Here is a 17,353-nt window from a genome sequence, read left to right as displayed (position 1 = left end):
TGCTTTTTGGGGTCTGGGTTGCTTTCACCTCGAAGCTCTGTCAAGGCATCCCTGGTGCACAGGGATGCTGCTCCAGCTGCTCCAAGACAGGAATTGTAGCAGGATTAGGCAACAGGCTGAGCTGGGGTTTATTTACCATCATGTTCCCAGCTAATTTTATCTGATTGAGTTTTCTGCAGAGCTCTGTCTGTCTCTCCTGAGAAGACTTGGCCCCGTTTCTCTCCTCTCTGAGATGAATTACTGGAACTATTTGGACATTTTGGTTCAAACACAGGAACGTTCCCGTTGTTTGCAGCCCTACCAGTGGTCAAACAACAGCCACTGCTGAGCTCAGCCAAGGCTTGTATCCAGTGCCTGCCAAATGTGTTCCTCACCAATCTGTTCTCCTCTCTTTCCCCCACCTGTGCTGCTGCCGGGGATGGGAGGAAACTTTTTAAACTCTCATGTCTCACTGCAGGCAAATCTGTCCCAGGAATGTATAAATAGTTCCACAGAATGTGAAGCACAAATGGTCCATTTTGGCTGCTGAAATTCCTGCTGCTCCCCCTGCTAATGCAGCACAAGGACTGGGATGACCTGAGCAAACTGGGCACCAAGCCAGGCTCACACGTGCTTGGGAACAGCTCCTTGGTGCTTGTACAGCCCTACCTGAACAGCATAAAATAAATGTTTTGAGCTTTATCCCCAACTGCCCGAGAGTGAAGAAAGGTAAAATACAAAATAGAATTTTGAGGCTGGTCTGAAGAAAATTTTGCCCCAAAAAAACCTCCGAAAATTCACTTTTATAAACTATTTACCTTAAAGTCCTCACTTGAAACAGACCTAATTGTAATAGAAAGCACCAGGAGGAGTTCTGGCTCAGGCTCTGGGGGGAAGGTGGCCAGACATCAGTTCTTGTGCTTCCTGCAGCCTTGCTCAGCAGTGCTGGGACCCTGCCTTGGGGAGGGCTCAAGGTGTCTCCAAAATGCTGGTTCCTAAACCCCTGAGGAGCAGTTTGAGCCATGCTTTAAGTGTTTTGCAGCCCCACCTCACAACCAGAGGGTCTCTCAAGGGGATGCCCAGTGTCCTCAACCTGAAGCATTGCCAGGGATCTCCTAGGCAGGCTCCTAATTCAGGTTTTATTTGCCTGTGGGAGTCAATACACTCCATGCTTGGTCACACACAGCTTCTTAAAGCGTTTCTGAGCTCTCCAGTGGTTTCCCTGAACTCCAGGATTCAGGAATGAGCCAAACCTGCCCTCTGTGTGTGTATGTGTGTGTGCACATGGCTGCAAACCAGGTAGGCTCTATAATTATTTTCATCCTCCCTTTGCCCACATCATTTTTTCACATTGTTTTCACGGGGAGAGGAGAAAACTCTCAGCACTCCCCCTCACCCACCTGAAGAAGCTGCTCCTTCTCTCTGGCAGCTCTGCAAGGGGATAAACCTGTGGAATTTCTTTGTTTCCTTGATTTTGCCCAGTGTCCTGCGTGTGTGAACCTCACACATGATTGATGGGCACAAAGAGGGCACAGGAGTTTGGGTTCAAAGGGAGCATCCAGGAGCAGGATCCTGCAGGTGTCATTCTTTGCTCATCCCAGTGGTCCCACTGTCCCTCACCACACTGGGGACATCGTGTTTTATCTTTCTTCACCATCAGACAGTTGGGAATAAAGCTCAAAACATGTATTTTAAGGCATTCAGGTGCAGGAGTTTGGCCTCGAGTTCATTCATAACCAATTAACTGCAGATCGTTAATAGGAGATTTGTAAAGGTTAAATGGAGCACAGTCCTCCCCAAAATGCAGTTCCAGGCCAGGAATATCCATGTTTCTCCAGGGCAGAGTGCATGTGTTCATAATCTGCTCTGATGTGCAGGGAGTGACCAGGTGTACAAGTTAATTGGCAATTAATTAACTGCAGGTTTGAAAAAGACCAAGCAGAAAAAAAAACCAACCACACGTTATTTCCAGTTGTCCCTGTGCTGTTCACTGGTCACACAGCACACTCTGTCCCTGTCCTCTCTGCAGCAGCTCCCTAGATATTCACAGACTGTTCTCCCTGCCTTTCTCTTCCCAATATCCCACCTAACCCTGCCCTCTGGCAGTTTGAAGCCATTCCCCTTGTCCTGTCACTCCAAACGCTTGGAAACAGTCTCTCTCCTTGTTTCTTGTAGCTCCTTCAGGTCCTGGAAGGCCACAATCAGGTCACCTCAAAGCTTCTCTTCTCCAAGCTGAACAATCCCAACTCTCCCAGCAGAGCTGCTCCATCCCTCTGATCATCTTGGTGCCTCCTCTGGACTCTCTCCAGCAGCTCCATGTCCTCCCTGTGCTGGTGGGGTCTCACCTGAGGGGGCAGAGGGGCAGAATCCCCCCTCAGCTGAACCACCTCCTTTGGTTCCTCCACTTGCCCTCAGCCCCACAAGCCTTTTCTTTGTCTCTGGTGTGTGACAAATCCTAAATGTGATTCCCAGCACAGACCATGTGGGAACAGTCAGGGAGTCCTTGGATGTCCCTGCTCAGTCACTGAAACCTCTGACTTGAGTCTAAAGGTCCTTTCCCCCTCTGCCTTGCTTTGCCCTGCACCATTCCTGCAGCTCCCTGATGCCATCCAGGAAAGCACTGCAAGGAATTACTTCTGGGAAGTTGTTCTCATCCAGGGGTTTGCAGCACAAAGCCATGTTGTGATCCCTGGGGCAAACAATAGAACTAAATATCCATATGAAGGTGTGGGGGTTTCCTTCAGTTCACTGGTGGCCAAATTCAGTGTAAGTGTAAAATGCTTTGAAGACAAGGGTCTTATATCAGCAGAGAAAATCGAAATAGGGGTGAGAAATGGTGTTTTGTGAGTAATTTCCCAAGTGCTTGGGCCATCACTTTAAAAAGAAATCAAGATCAAATCAGCTTATGATGCAGAAGTTGAAATGATGCTGCTGCTTTTTTTCGGTCCCGTGTTCCAAATGAGTTAATGTCCCATAAAAGAAAGGCACTAATGGAATCACAGGAGCTGCTGAAACCTGAACTGGACATTCCTGCCAAAGTCCCTGGCAGTAATTAGCCTGTTACAACTCCAAACCAGTGGAAGAGTCTTGATATATTATGAAAAGGAGATAAAGTCTATGGATTTCCAATCCCTTCAGGCAGCATCGGTGCAGGCTTTGATTTGAACACACATCAAGTCTCCCACGTGCAGTAAAAAGGGAAAGAAAAAGCAGGTTTGTGGCACGTGAACTGTCACAGAGCTGTGTTGGAGTCCCAGCTTTTCCCCTTCCCTGCCAACCACTGCTCCATAAAAACCTTGGCTCCGAAAATGAGCTTTAACGGGACGAATGATTTAAAAATGGGAATATTGGCCAATCCATCACAGTGCCCACAATGCACAACCCCAGGCTGCTGCCAGCAAGCCCTCAACAGGGAGCATTTGATCTGAGAGTAATTGGAATTGTGCTTTCAGGCAGCTTCCTCCTCTAATTCCCTTCGGGACTGGTCACACTGGGCTGGGAATTGCAGCAGAGCTCTGGCTTTCCTGGACTTCCCGTGTGGTTCCACCATCCCAACATCCAACAGCACGTGGATGCTGCACTTGGGACAGGGATTGGGTGGCCCTGGTAGTGCTGGGTTAATGGTGCCTCAGAGCCCCTCAGAGGGCTTTTCCAGCCTGAATGGTTCTGGGATTTCTACTCTTTCCTCCCCTGCTTGTTTACCTCTCCCTGGTTTTTAGTGCACCAGATCCCCACCTGCATCTTGAAATGGGGTCCATCTGCAGCCTCAGGGGACAGCACAGGCCCCCAGACCTGCCCTGGAGCAGCTGCAGGGGCGGGAGGTGACACATCAAACACATCAACACATCAAACACATCAAACACATCCCCTCCCTCTGACACATCAAACACATCCCCTCCCTCTGACCCCCGGGGTCTGGCTCTGCTGGGCTCTCTGAGGAGCTGCCATAATTTGGGGTATCTCTGATGTGACATCCCCACACTTCACTCGGGCCTTCAGTTCTGAGTTCCTTTCCAACAGCTCCCTGTTTTCTTCACCCCAACTTCCTCCTGTTGCTTCAGCCCCAGTCACTGAGTGAACCTCAAACCACCCAGAGCTGAACAAACAATCAGAAACAGCAGCTTTGGGCCACCAGCAGCTTTTCAATCACTTGTTTGTTTGCACCCCCTCCACCCCACCCTTTCTGCTGTTGCTTTATAAATATACATTTATAAACTCGTGGAAAACAACCTCCCAGATTTCAAATCCTTCACAGCAAATCAGCTGGAAAAGCAGAACTTCCCCCAGCAGCTGGTGCAGCTCTGGCTGCCGTGAGCCCCGAGCTGGGAGGAGGATTTGGGGGCTCTCGTGTGAAGGAAAAGGAGCTGGGGGGGCAGGTGGGGTCGTTCCTGGAAGGAAACACTTGTTTTCTTTCTGTTTAATGAGTGTTGTTGTGACCAGTGTCCCCAATTCACCTTCTGGGGGTGTCACCCCCACTCATTTGCTGGCACATGAGGGGGACCCACCTAAAACAGGGTGCCCTCAGCACACAGGAGGTGCTGACAGCCTGGCACGAGAAGGTGACTTCTCAAGTTCAACATTTGGACCAGTTCAGGAGGATTTTCTTCCAGTTTTATCTCTTTGGTAAAGGAAAAAAGCCAAGGGTCCACCTCTGAGTGGGACACACTGGACAAACTCCCAGCAGCTGCAGTCCAAGAAAATAAGAGGCTGTTTACAAGGGCCTGGAGTGTCAGGGTGAGGGGGAATGGCTTAAAAATGAAAGAAAGTAGGTTTAGATGGGATATTGGGAAGGAATTGTTGGCTGGGAGGGTGGGGAGGCCCTGGCCCAGGTTGCCCAGAGAAGCTGTGGCTGCCCCTGGATCCCTGGAAGTGTCCAAGGCCAGATTGGACAGGGCTTGGAGCCACCTGGGCTGGTGGAAGGTGTCCCTGACATGGCAGGGGGTGGCACTGGATGGTTTTTAGGGTGTCTTCCAACCCAAACCATTCCTTGCCTGTGGTTCTCAGTGGATGTTGGCACTGCAGGTGGTCTCCCTTTCCTTCCCCCCTCTCTACAGCCCCTGCCCTCAAACCAGGGGCAGGTTTGGAGTCAGGAGGGATGTACCTCTGGGAACAACAAGGTGACAGCAGAGGAATGTGATATTTAGTCACAGGGTCCTTCCAAAGCTTCATTGCTCTCAGTAGTGAGACAGCAGGAAACATCTGGAAGCAACATAAAATAATTGTCTTCCTAAAAAAGTACTGGATGGGCTCAAAATGCTTTTCTGTCCTAAGATCTCATCTTCCAAGGGAAGAGGTTGCTGCTCTGTGAGGACATGGCTGTGTAAAACAAGGCTGATCCCAACCTCCCAGAGAACAGCTTTTACTCTTTCAAACACCCCCCAATATCCAAAATTTCTCATGAAACCTTTGCTGGGTTGGGAAGTTCGGGTTGACTCTGAATTTTCCTCAGAATCTGTGAACTAAACTGGGATGTGTGTTAATTAACTGGGCATCCTCTGACTCCAAGCCCAGCATTTTCCACAGGGTGATTATTGTGGAGTTCAACTCCATGGAACCCTGACATCCTGCAGCAGAGCAGCTCCATGGCCATGGAATATGATCCAGGTGAGCCCTTCAAACAAAGCCACACCTGAAGTACCTCTGCTTCAACCAAGGGAACAGAGGCATCTTGCAAAGGGAGAGACACAGAAATCCATGGAATATTTTGTTGAGCATAAGAACAGAGAACAAAGAAAGCAGAGTTGAAGGGAAGAAGCTGTGACAAGTCTCCCCAGAAGCAGCGAGTTAAATATAGCCCCTGGATTTTCTCATTATTAGAATTGGGAGCTGAGCTAAAGACAATCAAATCTCATGCTTGGATTCATAGGCAGCTGCAGGCAGCTGGAATGAACCCCCTCCCTCTCCTGTGGCACCATACAATTAATCAGAAGAGTTAGGAAAACTATTAGCAGCTACTAACTGTTTCTAATAATTAAACTCAGCAGAGTTAAGCCAATTAAACTTGGCTTCGGTTCCTGGTCCATCACTGATCCTGCCTGGCCACAGGCCTTTTCCTGCTCTGTGTCTGAATTTCTCAACCTTAGGAAAGGAGACAGAGCAACACAGTTGTCCTGCAAAATCACGAGGAGACGAGGATTGGTGAGGACCCTCATTAGGAAGGGATCAAAAGGGTTTAGGATTTGCTTGCTGGGAAGTCTGTGGAGCACTGATGGACCTTGGAGCAGTGGAGGGGCACTGTGAGATCCCAACTCCCTGTGTGTGGAAGGAGGAATTCACCTGGAGCAGCTTCTCCTCCAGGGCTCTGCCCTGATCTTTGTGTCTCTGATCAAATCCACGCAGGCAAATCGGTTTTAAATTGAAAAAAAAAAAAAGGAGATGAACCCACACTGAATAAATTGTACCGGTTTGGGGAAGGGATAATTGTGGTTTTCACCTGTCAGGGAGGGCTGACATTGAGGTTTCCACTTGCCAGCTCCCGTTTCCCCCTGGAATGGGAGCAGAGCTGTGTGTTCCCCACGTGTGAGTCCTCAGGGACTCCTCTGCCTGTCTGTTCCTCCCTGATTTACAACACTCGTGTCATCAGGCCAGAACACAGGCTGGGAACAGCAATTTGCTTCTCATTAGGGGTGAAACTTGAAATGGTTTCCCACAGTTTGCCCTGAGAGATGTCAGGTGACATTACTGCTTTTCCAGAGGAAATTAATGCAATCAGCAGAGGCTGGAAGGCTCAAGGCAAGAGTGTGAGGAGGGGAGAGCTTCCCCCAGCTCCTGCTTTGAAGGTGACTCCCTGCAATAAATGGCTTTAAGTTGTTTATTTGATGCCTGGTCTGGGGAGCAGTGGCCCTGCTGTAGATCCCAAGGAGCAGCCCCACACTGGGATGAGTTAAGGGGCACAGCAGAGACAACAAGGAATGATTAACCCTGGAGCAAACTCCTCTGCCAGCTCCTGCAGCCCTTGGATGGGTTCCTGTGGGAATCACTGTCCCCTGGTGCTGTGCTGGGATCTGGGCTCTCCTCAGAGTTCCCTGAGCAGGGATTTGGCACCAGAAATCCAGGGAGCCAGTGGGAATCTTTCCCGAGTACCAGAAATGGCCAGAAATCCTTTAACCCACGTGCTTCACAGGACTTTGGCTGCAGGGTTCCCAATCGCCCTCCTGAGGGAAGGAAAGAGCAGGAATGGGCAGGGATTGGGATTCCCAGGCTGGCAGAAAGGCAGAAGGAATGGCTGGCAGAAAAGCACTGGAGTTCTGCAGGATCTTTCTCCATGGGGGGTGAATTCATCACAGAGGATTCTCAGGGAGTCATTAGTGGCTGATGGAGTTTGAATGGTGCTGATGGAGTGTGTGGGAATAACTGGCTCGTTCTGCTTCCCTGGGCATCCCTCGTGTTCCCAGGGTGATGGAGGGAGTGCAGGGGGGTGGAAGAGCCCCTGATTGAAGGGAGGCCAGAAAGATGAAGAGGAGAAACTTTGCAGAGTGTAACTGCAAGGAAAAGAACTTCCCTAGAAGAGGAATCAGTGTGTTCTGCTGGCAGGGACAGTGCAGGAGCTGTGTTACTCCACGTGCAGCTCTGCACAACAAGCCTTGGGAAACCACCCTGCAGCAGCTGGGACAAGGATTGTCCCTCCTGCCATTCCCAGAGAAAGCCCTCCTGGCCACCAGCCTGGTGAAGTGCAGCTCTGAGCAGGAGCTCATTAATTGAGTTAATTTACAGAACGTTGCTGTGCTGCCCAGGCCTGGAGTCCATCATGGTAATGGTGACAGGGGGTCAGGGGTGGGGGCAGCTCAGGGGGAGCAGATCCAACACCAACATCCTCAGGGGGAGCAGATCCAACACCAACCTCCTCATGGCAAGCAGAGCTCTCATCCTTGGGGGCTCCTGGTCTTTGGAGCAGCAGAAGGATTCTGGACCCAAAGGGGGAACAGTGCACTGAGAGCTTTCAGAGGGACAGAATAGGGGCACAAAGTTCCTAAATCTGCTCTTCCCAGCCTCTTTCTCCTCCTCTACACCTCCCACAGCCCCAAGGTTGGGGTTTGCCTCTGTCCCAGGGACATTTCCCCACAGTGGGAAGCAAAGGCCCCAGGGACAATGGGGGAGGTTGAAGTCCCCTGTCTCCCTTTGCTGAGACCTTTCCCTCAGGACTTTCCTGACTTCCTCATTTCCCCCGTTGCTGTTCCTGTGCTCAGTTGTCCCCTTCAGCTCTGTCCTCCTTTGGCTGCAGGGCTGACTGACAGCACCAGGGTGGGCAGGACCTGCTGCTCTGGCTCTGAGCAGAGGGGATGTGCTGATGCACAGAACCCTCCAAACCAGCCCTCTGACACCCTGGAATGCTCCTGAGCTGGAGTTCCTGGATTTCTTCATCCTGGCAAGAGAACCAAGCAGCTCTTTGGTTTCTACTTTGGGATTTATTGAGCCAAACACAGCAGAATTTGGACATCTTGGGGCAGTGGGGAGTGGCAGCACCTCAGAGTGGATCAGCTTTGTCTACTCTGAGCTGAGCTTTGAGGTCTGAGGGCTCTGATGGAAACCCCTGGAGGCACAAAGCCTGTGAACTCCTCACACCACAAAACCTTGGTCTCCCTGTTCGTGTCTTCAGGTAAATCCCATTGCCATGTGGATTTTAACAGGCAAAAGGGCAATAACTGAACCCACAGGGACAACTTTAATTCTTTTCACAAAGAGTTTGATTTTCTCCAGCTAGACCAGGCTTTTAGGTACCAGCATTACCTTGTGTTAGATCAAACAGACCTGGAAAAAACAGAGAAGCTTCCAGGCACACTTGCCATTATTCAGGCCTGGAATAGAAGCCTCAGGTTTGGAAGCTAAACAGGAGTTGAGGATGATTGCTCAGAGTTTAATTAGAGATGTATCAGTTCGGCTCTGGGAGAAAACGGAGGTGGGACGGGCTCAGCAGAGCAGATGTTGGTTGTGGGGAGAGATGGGATCACGTGGATCTCCTGGGAGGAAAACGGAGCTGGTTGGCTCAGGGAGCACAGAGAAGTTACAGCTGAAACCAGTGTTTCCATTTGATCCACGTTCAGTCAAATCCCTGCTGCTGGTCGGGGCAGGAGACTCGATTTTCACTCTTCAAGAGACTCGATTTTCATTCTTCAAACGCTTTGGAGAAAGGGGGAAACCCAGTTTGTGCCCTGGGCCACTCACGTGCTGGTGTCCTCTTTGATTTCACGTGGCTGCCCTGCAGGAAACGCTCCCACCACTGTCTCCAGGCTGCCTTAAATGCTGTTTTATCAGTTTTCTCCTGTTTTATCCCTGCACAGTTTCACAACCTCGCCTCTTCGTTTATCAGCTTGCCAGGGAAGACAATAACCTTCCCACTGCCTGTGTTTCAGCAGTGCTTATTTTGGGACTCTGCACCACAGAACTGAGCAGGAAATGATGGACTGCCTGAAGAAAGAGTGACATTTCCTTAAATCCTCCAAAATGTTTCATAAGAATTCCCAAATGTTCCGTTCGAAGCGGCACACGGTGGCTGTTGTTAATATTCCACAGAGAAGCCCCACGTTTGTCTGTGTGGGCCATCCCAGCACTGATGCAGAAAGGAAGAGGGGGAGGAGGTATCTGGCACACACGAGTCACCAAAAAAATCCAGTTTTTAATTTAAAAGCCTTAAATTCAGCCTGAGCTTTCAGCAAGACCTGCCCAGTGAGTGTCCACATGTTCCCCTGCCCTTGTTTCCCTGGACTCTCCCCCTGAGACCTGCCCTGCTTTGGCCACATTTCAACCCCCTTTCCTTCAAACCATCAGCTCAAATCCATGGACTCCCATGAGTAATAATTGAGGGAAGAGCCCCACAGGCCCTTGAAGCAAAACTCTCACTTCTGAAGGAATTTTTGTTGGGATAAGGCCCAGCATTTACTGGCCATTAGCTATTTCCCTCAGGTTCTCCTTTCTTATTTTTCCACGAAGCTTCTGGGTCTGCTGTGAAAAAATCAAAGGGTTCTGATGCATTTTTTAGCACAATTTAGAATCTTGTGCTAAATTAAAAGTGACTCTGAGGTCGCTGCCTCCCCTCCTGCCTGGCACATTGTAAGAATAGTGAGTATTTTGCTAATGTTTTCTTCTTCAGAGTTTAGTCTCTGATTTTTAGGAAGCTGCCTCACCTTTTGTTCTCTGATTTCTCTTCCACCACCTCTTCAGCAGCTAATCTGCCTCCCTGGGAGCTGAGCTCCCTGATGAATTTCTCTCTTCTGTTCCTTCTTGCTCTGCCCTGAACCCAAAATCTGCTTCTGGATTTAAGGAAGACAAAGCACAACCCCACCAGCTCTTCATCAGGGGGAGTTCTGGAGAAAATGTCTCATTTTTAGTTTGCATTTTGTTCTCATTCTTTCATTACCTTAAGAGCACTTTCCCAGCTTGACTTCCCTTAACTTGTATGTTCAGACTATTTCTGATATTTTTATTTTTTTTCTTCTTCTACATCTCATTAGTTTTTCCTCCCAAACTTGCTCTGAGCTGTAACTTGTGAATCTCCTGGGTCAGACCCACCACACAAGGAACACAGGCACCACTGGAGGAGTTGAGAGGCAGTGTCAGAGCTCCAGTACTGGGCTGAATTCCAGCTCTTTGGCATTTCCCTGCTATCCCATGGATTTTACCCACCCTTCTGTGGTCCTGGGTCCTGCCTGGCCCTGGGAAATCTCATTGCCTGTCCCTGTGTTGTCTCTTGTTTTGCTGTGGAATTAAATGCTGAAGATGTAAATGTGATCCCACATTATCCAGATGTCTCTCCAAGGCAGGAGAAGTTTGGGAATATCTGACATCTTATGTTTGCACTCATGTTGTGTATTCCAGGCTGACAGGATCACAGGATCATGGTCATGGAATGATTTGGGTTGGAAGGGACCTTAAAGCCCATCCACTGCCACCCCCTGCCATGGGCAGGGACATCTCCCACTAGCCCAGGTTGCTCCAAGCCCCGTCCAACCTGGCCTTGGACACTTCCAGGGATCCAGGGGCAGCCACAGCTTCTCTGGGCAACCTGGGCCAGGGCCTCCCTACTCTCCCAGCCAACAATTCCTTCCCAATATCCCATCTCTCCCTGCCCTCTGGCAGTGGGAAGCCATTCCCTGTGTCCTGTCCCTCCATCCCTTGTCCCAAGTCCCTCTCCAGCTCTCTTGGAGCATCTTTAGGCCCTGGAAGGGGCTCTGGGGTCTCCCTGGATCCTTCTCTTCTCCAGGCCCATGTTCCAGATGTCCCAAAAGTTCCAGAACAGATTATAAAAAGGGAGCCTTGGATGGTTCTGTGGGGACTTTGCTTTATTTCACTGACAATTCTGCCCTTCAAAGCTGCTTCTTCTTTGGGCATGATCATAAATCCATGGAATCATGGAATGGTTTGGGTTGAAAGGGACCTTGAAGGTCATCAAGTCCCACCCCCTGCCACGGGCAGGGACACCTTCCACCAGCCCAGGTTGCTCCAAGCCCCGTCCAAGCTGGCCTTGGACACTTCCAGGGATCCAGGGGCAGCCACAGCTTCTCTGGGCAACCTGTACCAGGACCTCCCCACCCTCCCCCATTCTATGGTCATTTAATCACAGAATCCTTCATGTTGGAAAAGCCCTCTGAGATCATCCAGTCCAACCATCCCCCAGCACTGCCAAGGCCACACTGACCCACGTCCCCAAGTGCCACATCCACAAGGCCTTTAAATCCCCCCAGGGATGTGACTCCACCCCTGCCCTGGGCAGCTCCTGATCCGTGGAGACAACCCAAAAATCCAGGCAAACAAAGCTGAGAGACCCCCCCCAACCCTGCTGGGTCCACTGGGCCAAAAAACCAGTGCCAGGGCTGATTTGCACTTCCTCTAGTTTTGATAAAAGAATCCCAGAATCCCAGAATGGTTTGGCTTGGAAGGGACCTTCAAGACCATCCAATTCCATGGGCAGGGACACTTTCCACTAGAAGGAAGGGCTGGGTTGTTTTGGTGGCAGTTTCTCAGGGTGCCAGAGATATGAGAATAAATCATTGAGATGGGGAGCACGGTGCAGCTCCTGTCAGCTCATCAATTAGTTCATCCAACACAGATGGTCCGAATATAAAAAAAATTGCCAAGCAGGAACTGAGATTCCTGAAGAGTTAAGGAGGGAAGAAATAACAGCCAAAAAGAAAAAAAAACACTTCAAAAATTTAAAAAACCAAACTGTTAGTCCCGCTTGCTTCGTGTTTAAATTTCATTTTGTCTTGGCTGCAGCTTGTGTTTTAAACATTTATTAGGGGTTGATGATGGTTTGCAGTTTTCATTTGTGCTTTATTTCCCTCAGGAAAGCTCAGATGGGAGCCTGTGGCTCCCTGGGAGCTGCCTCTGGAAGGGTCCATGTGCAGTTTTCCAGCTGGGTTCACAAGCAGATAAAAGTTAAATGATTTGTTTAAGGTCACCCAATGAACCAGAGGCCTTCATGGTAATAAAACACACTGGGCCTTGACTGGGAGGGGATAATTTCAGTCCTACAAGGCAAAGCTTTGTGTGGCTTTATCTGCTCAGGATCAGAGGGATGGACTCTGGAGACTGAAGGAATGTGAGGATTAGTGACAGATTTGCACATACAGGGCCATAAATCTGCTCTGAATATGATTTACCCTGAAGAGACCAAGAGAAGTGGCCTCAGCAAGGAGGGACTGGCACTGAAAGGCCACAATCCTTGAGCACTGCAGCTCCACACTCCAAATTCCCCCTCGGAATGACTTCATAGAGCCAGAGAATCCCAGAAAATCCCAAAAGGATCATCAAACCCCCCGTCCTGACCCTGCCCAGAACACCCCAACAACCCCACCACATTGTCCAAACACTTCCTTGACCTCTGGGCAAGAATAAATAGGACCAAGCAGGCCCCAAACCCATCAATATTTCCAAGCAAATATACAGAGGATTTTTATATCCACAGATGTCACAAAGCCAAAGTCACCTCGCTGAGATCAGGCCTCAAAATGCTTCTTTTTTGTGCCATCATGTCTCTGCAGGGAAGAGGCTTTAATCAGATCTGGGCTTGAGGAAAAGCTTTAAGAGTTGGGAGTGGAATTATTCCCTCAGGAGCAGTTGGGTTGATGTTGGAGGGTGTTAATACTGGGGCAGTTCCAGTAAAATGAAGCAAAGAGGTCCAATTTTTAGGAATCCTGTGCTGGGGACCTGCTGTTTATCCTGTTCATCATGGCAGTGTGTCCTGAGGTGACACATTTCACCTAGAAATACAAATAATTATGAAATCTAACAGAGATCAGACAAAAATGAAGGCAAAAAACCAAAGAGAAAGTCGTAACTCAAATGTTTTGTTTGGCAACAATTAAGGAATTGGGATGATTTATTGCATTTGCACATTCATGTTAAACTCATTTCAGTGGAAAGGAAACTTGGAACTTCCCATTTCAGCCTTTTCTAAACAATATTTTGAGTGGGTGTCCTCCCATTCATCCGTGAGAAAACAGAAAAGCAAGCAAGGAAGCTGCAATTTGAAAGTTAAATGCAGTAATTCATTGCAGACAATAAAGAATATTTCATTTGACCTGAAAAAAAAATTTGTTGAAGAGCTTAGCACACCAGGAAGAAAAAAAAATAAAATAAAAAAGAAATAAAAAAGAACTTTTGTTTTTTCACCCCCAGTTGGGGTGTTTTGGCCAGTGAACTGAAACATCAGTTATTTAGGAGCTCTAATCAGAGAATTCCAGACATCTGGAGGCCTCAATCACACGGATACTTCCCTTCCCTTCCCTTCCCTTCCCTTCCCTTCCCTTCCCTTCCCTTCCCTTCCCTTCCCTTCCCTTCCCAAACCTTCCCTTCCCAAACCTTCCCTTCCCAAACCTTCCCAAACCTTCCCAAACCTTCCCAAACCTTCCCAAACCTTCCCTTCCCAAACCTTCCCTTCCCAAACCTTCCCAAACCTTCCCAAACCTTCCCTCCCCTCCCCTCTCCTCTCCTCCCCTCCCCTTCCCTTCCCTTCCCAAACCTTCCCTCCTGCCTTGTTGAAAGGGACCTTCACACCTTTAATCCTCTCCTGGCAGGAAAATTGGCCTTGTCTTCTCTAAGCCTTGTTCCTCAAGGAACGAGATCAGACTGGGAGATCCATTCCCACTTTGATGGTTCTGTGGTTCCAGCATCCCTGGCCCACGAGAAGCCAAGGTGTCTCCAGCTCTGCTGCCGTGGGAAGGGAATGCCTTGGAAGGTGGAGAGGAAGAGCTAAGGATGTTTTGTGGGCTCTGTGTCGTGTCCAGGGTTGAAATATCCTATAAACAGAAGCTGGGTAATAGCCCAGCCCTGGATTTATGACAACTCCATCAGTGAGAGCTTGGTTTGAGAGACATTCCACGGTGCTCAATGTGCTGCCTGGGCAGAAATGACTCAACTAAAATGTTGCAGCATGAGCAGGACAGTGCATTTATCTCATAAAACACCCAGCAAAGAACCACCATAACTCACAAAACTGGCAACAGAAAGAAAGGCTTTGCAGCAAGAGAAGGAGAAAGAACATCACTCTGAAATTATTGTGGAAATGTGGCTCTTTAGGGGGAGTTGACAATAATATGGGTTTGATTATTTCTAAAGGAGCTTAACTGGCCTTTATATCCAGATTCCATTAAAAATGAATAATTTTCCTTTTAAAAACGTATTTTTCCCTGCAGTGAGTAGGAAATGTAACCAGACAACTTTGTGTCCTTAAAAAAAACGGTATTATCTCGATTATCTTTGGGGAGAATTAAAGAAAGGAACCAATCTCTTCGCAGCAGTGAAATTTCAAAGCCTGCTAATTTTCCTGTGATGCTTTAAAATAAAGAGACAATTTCATTCTTGTGATGTAGCAGCATTGTTTGGGCCTTGCTTTGTCTCAGGTGCTGCTGAAAGGCAGCACTGAAAATAATAATCATGTTCTGTTCTGGACACATAAATCAGACTGTCTGCAGCAACATAATTTGAGATTACACACATAAAAGCTGAGGAAGGATTTCACATTTCTCAGCTGTTGGCAGTGATGTGACACCTTTGGCCACCACCAAACCTGCAGCTCCTTCCTCCAACTCGTGTCTTCTGCCCCTCACTTGGGGTCAAGGCACTTCTGGGATTAAAGTGATTGTAAAAAATCCAGGGAGGAGGAGTTCTCAGCAGGGCCAAATAAGCGAACCCATCCCCTTCTAAGGTGGAATCTTTCAGGGTAATTAACACCCAGAACGGACCTGCAGGTTGATGTGCTCTGCCCACAGACTGATTTCCTGCCTCTGCCCAGGCAGAGCTGCTGCTGGGATGAGCAGGAGTTCAGCCCTCAGCCCCATCAATCCCCAGCTCCCACTAATCAGCAGAGATCATCAAATTAAAGAAAATAGAAGGCAGAAAAATTGCAACTATTTGCGTGACATGTGTGTTCCTTGCTGCTCCATGACTCAGGAATTTCTATTTTTGAATGCTTTGTTTGGTGTTTACAGCTGTTAATGTATCAGATATTAAGAAGATGAGACACTGGGAAGGAATTGTTGGCTGGGAGGGTGGGGAGGCCCTGGCACAGGTTGCCCAGAGAAGCTGTGGCTGCCCCTGGATCCCTGGAAGTGTCCAAGGCCAGGTTGGATGGGGCTTGGAGCAACCTGGGCTGGTGGAAGGTGTTCCTGCCCATGGCAGGGGGTGGCACTGGATGGGCTTTCAGGTCCCTTCCAACCCAAACCATTATTTGATTCTATGATTTTATTGCTAATTTGAACAGTACCAAAGAACAGACATTTTTCACCATGGCCAGGGACACCTTCCAACAGCCCAGGTTGCTCCAAGCCCCGTCCAACCTGGCCTTCGACACTTCCAGGGATCCAGGGGCAGCCACAGCTTCTCTGGGCAACCTGGGCCAGGGCCTCCCCACCCTCACAGCCAAGAATTTCTCTCCAATCTCCCATCTCTCCCTGCCCTCTGGCAGTGGGAAGCCATTCCCTGTGTCCTGTCCCTCCATCCCTTGTACAAGTCCCTCTCCAGCTCTCCTGGAGCCCCTTTAGGCCCTGGAAGGGGCTCTGGGGTCTCCCCAGAGCCTTCTCTTCTCCAGGTGACCCCTCCCAGCTCTCCCAGCCTGGCTCCAGAGCAGAGAGGCTCCAGCCCTTGGAGCATCTTCATGACCTCCTCTGGACTTGTTCCAACAGCTCCATGTCCTTGCTGTGCTGGGATCCCAGGTCTGGATCCACTTGTAGGAAATCTGGGAGAGATTTTGAGTCAGAGTCATAAAGGGGGCAAAATGATGCCAGATTTGAGACCAGTGGCCTTGGAGTCTCTGATTTCATGGATCCAGGTGGATTTTTGCTTGGAGAAGCACCTGCCTCACGATCCAGAGCAGTGAGACAACATTTGAATGTTTTCTCTTTCCCTGCAATAACAGTTTTGTTCAAATCTTTGTTCTACCCAGGACAGAGCAGTGATTTGCTTTAGCGCTTTCATGTCCTAATCCTGTGTTCTGTTCATGGAGCTGCTGAGAAATCCTCGAGGACAAAATCATCACATCTCACAGGTCTGCTCTGCCCAGAGTTCCTCCTTCCCATTCTCAGAATTTGGGCATCACAGCCCTTTATTTAATGTGCCTCCTTTTGCAGCTCCCAACCCAGCACAATACCCTGCAGTCAGGACTCAGTTCCACTCGGAATTTTACTCACACAAAGAATTTAATAAGTAATCCCAAGTAATGAAAAGCATCAGAGAGAGAGCACAGCTGAACACAGATCAAGCAGAAGCTGTAAAAAAAAGCTTTACACTGGCAGGGCTGCGTGAAGAGAAGAGAAAACTTCACTTTTGGACTATTGCTGAAGTTTGATGTCCTTAGATCTTTCTTTCTTAGCCTGGGAGGGCAGATACAAAAGTCTCACTACGAGCTGCAGCTCGGGGCCATTATTTATATTTGTTTGCCTTTGTTTGTGGTGTCTCACAAACAGCTCATTAGCTAAAGCTGGATGTTTCCCAGGCATGGGCAGAGAATTCTAATCTGCCTCCCATTTAGTCTTACTTGCCCTTGGGGCACAGTTTGTTCCATCGTTTCCCTTTAAGGGCTTTTTGTTTCCCTGAGAATGGAAAAATGGTTGCTCTGAAGCAATTTCCTCGTTTCACTCGCTTCCAAATGTGTTTTCAGCTGAGTGGAGCAGGATCAGGGCTTTCTCCACACCCAGGGCTGCAGCTTTGTCTTCCCTGGTGCTGCCACAGCTCACTATGTTCAGCTCTCAGGGGGTTCTTTGACGTCTCCCAGACTTGGACACCTGGGTATAAAGCTGAAGGCACATCCCTCCATCCTCCAATCCACTCAGTGTCCAACTCTCAGGGGGTTTTTCATCCTCTCCCAGCTTTGGACATCTGGAGATGGAGCTGAAGGCACATCCCTCTGTCCTCCAATCCACTCAATGTCCAACTCTCAGGG

General features: G+C 49.0%; 1 protein-coding gene across 1 annotated transcript in view; it reads left to right on the top strand.

Moving 5' to 3' along the window:
• LOC113976779 (acid-sensing ion channel 2) overlaps nt 1-17,353 on the top strand; it is a 367,873-nt gene that overhangs the window by 166,118 nt on the left and 184,402 nt on the right. The gene's annotated exons all lie outside the window — the stretch shown is intronic.

This window comes from Neopelma chrysocephalum, unplaced genomic scaffold (genome assembly GCF_003984885.1).
Source record: "Neopelma chrysocephalum unplaced genomic scaffold, ASM398488v2 Primary Assembly neopelma1_182, whole genome shotgun sequence".
Taxonomy (NCBI): Eukaryota; Metazoa; Chordata; class Aves; order Passeriformes; family Pipridae; genus Neopelma; species Neopelma chrysocephalum.
Note: the sequence above shows the minus strand (reverse complement) of the source record. Positions and strands in the feature narration are given on the sequence as shown.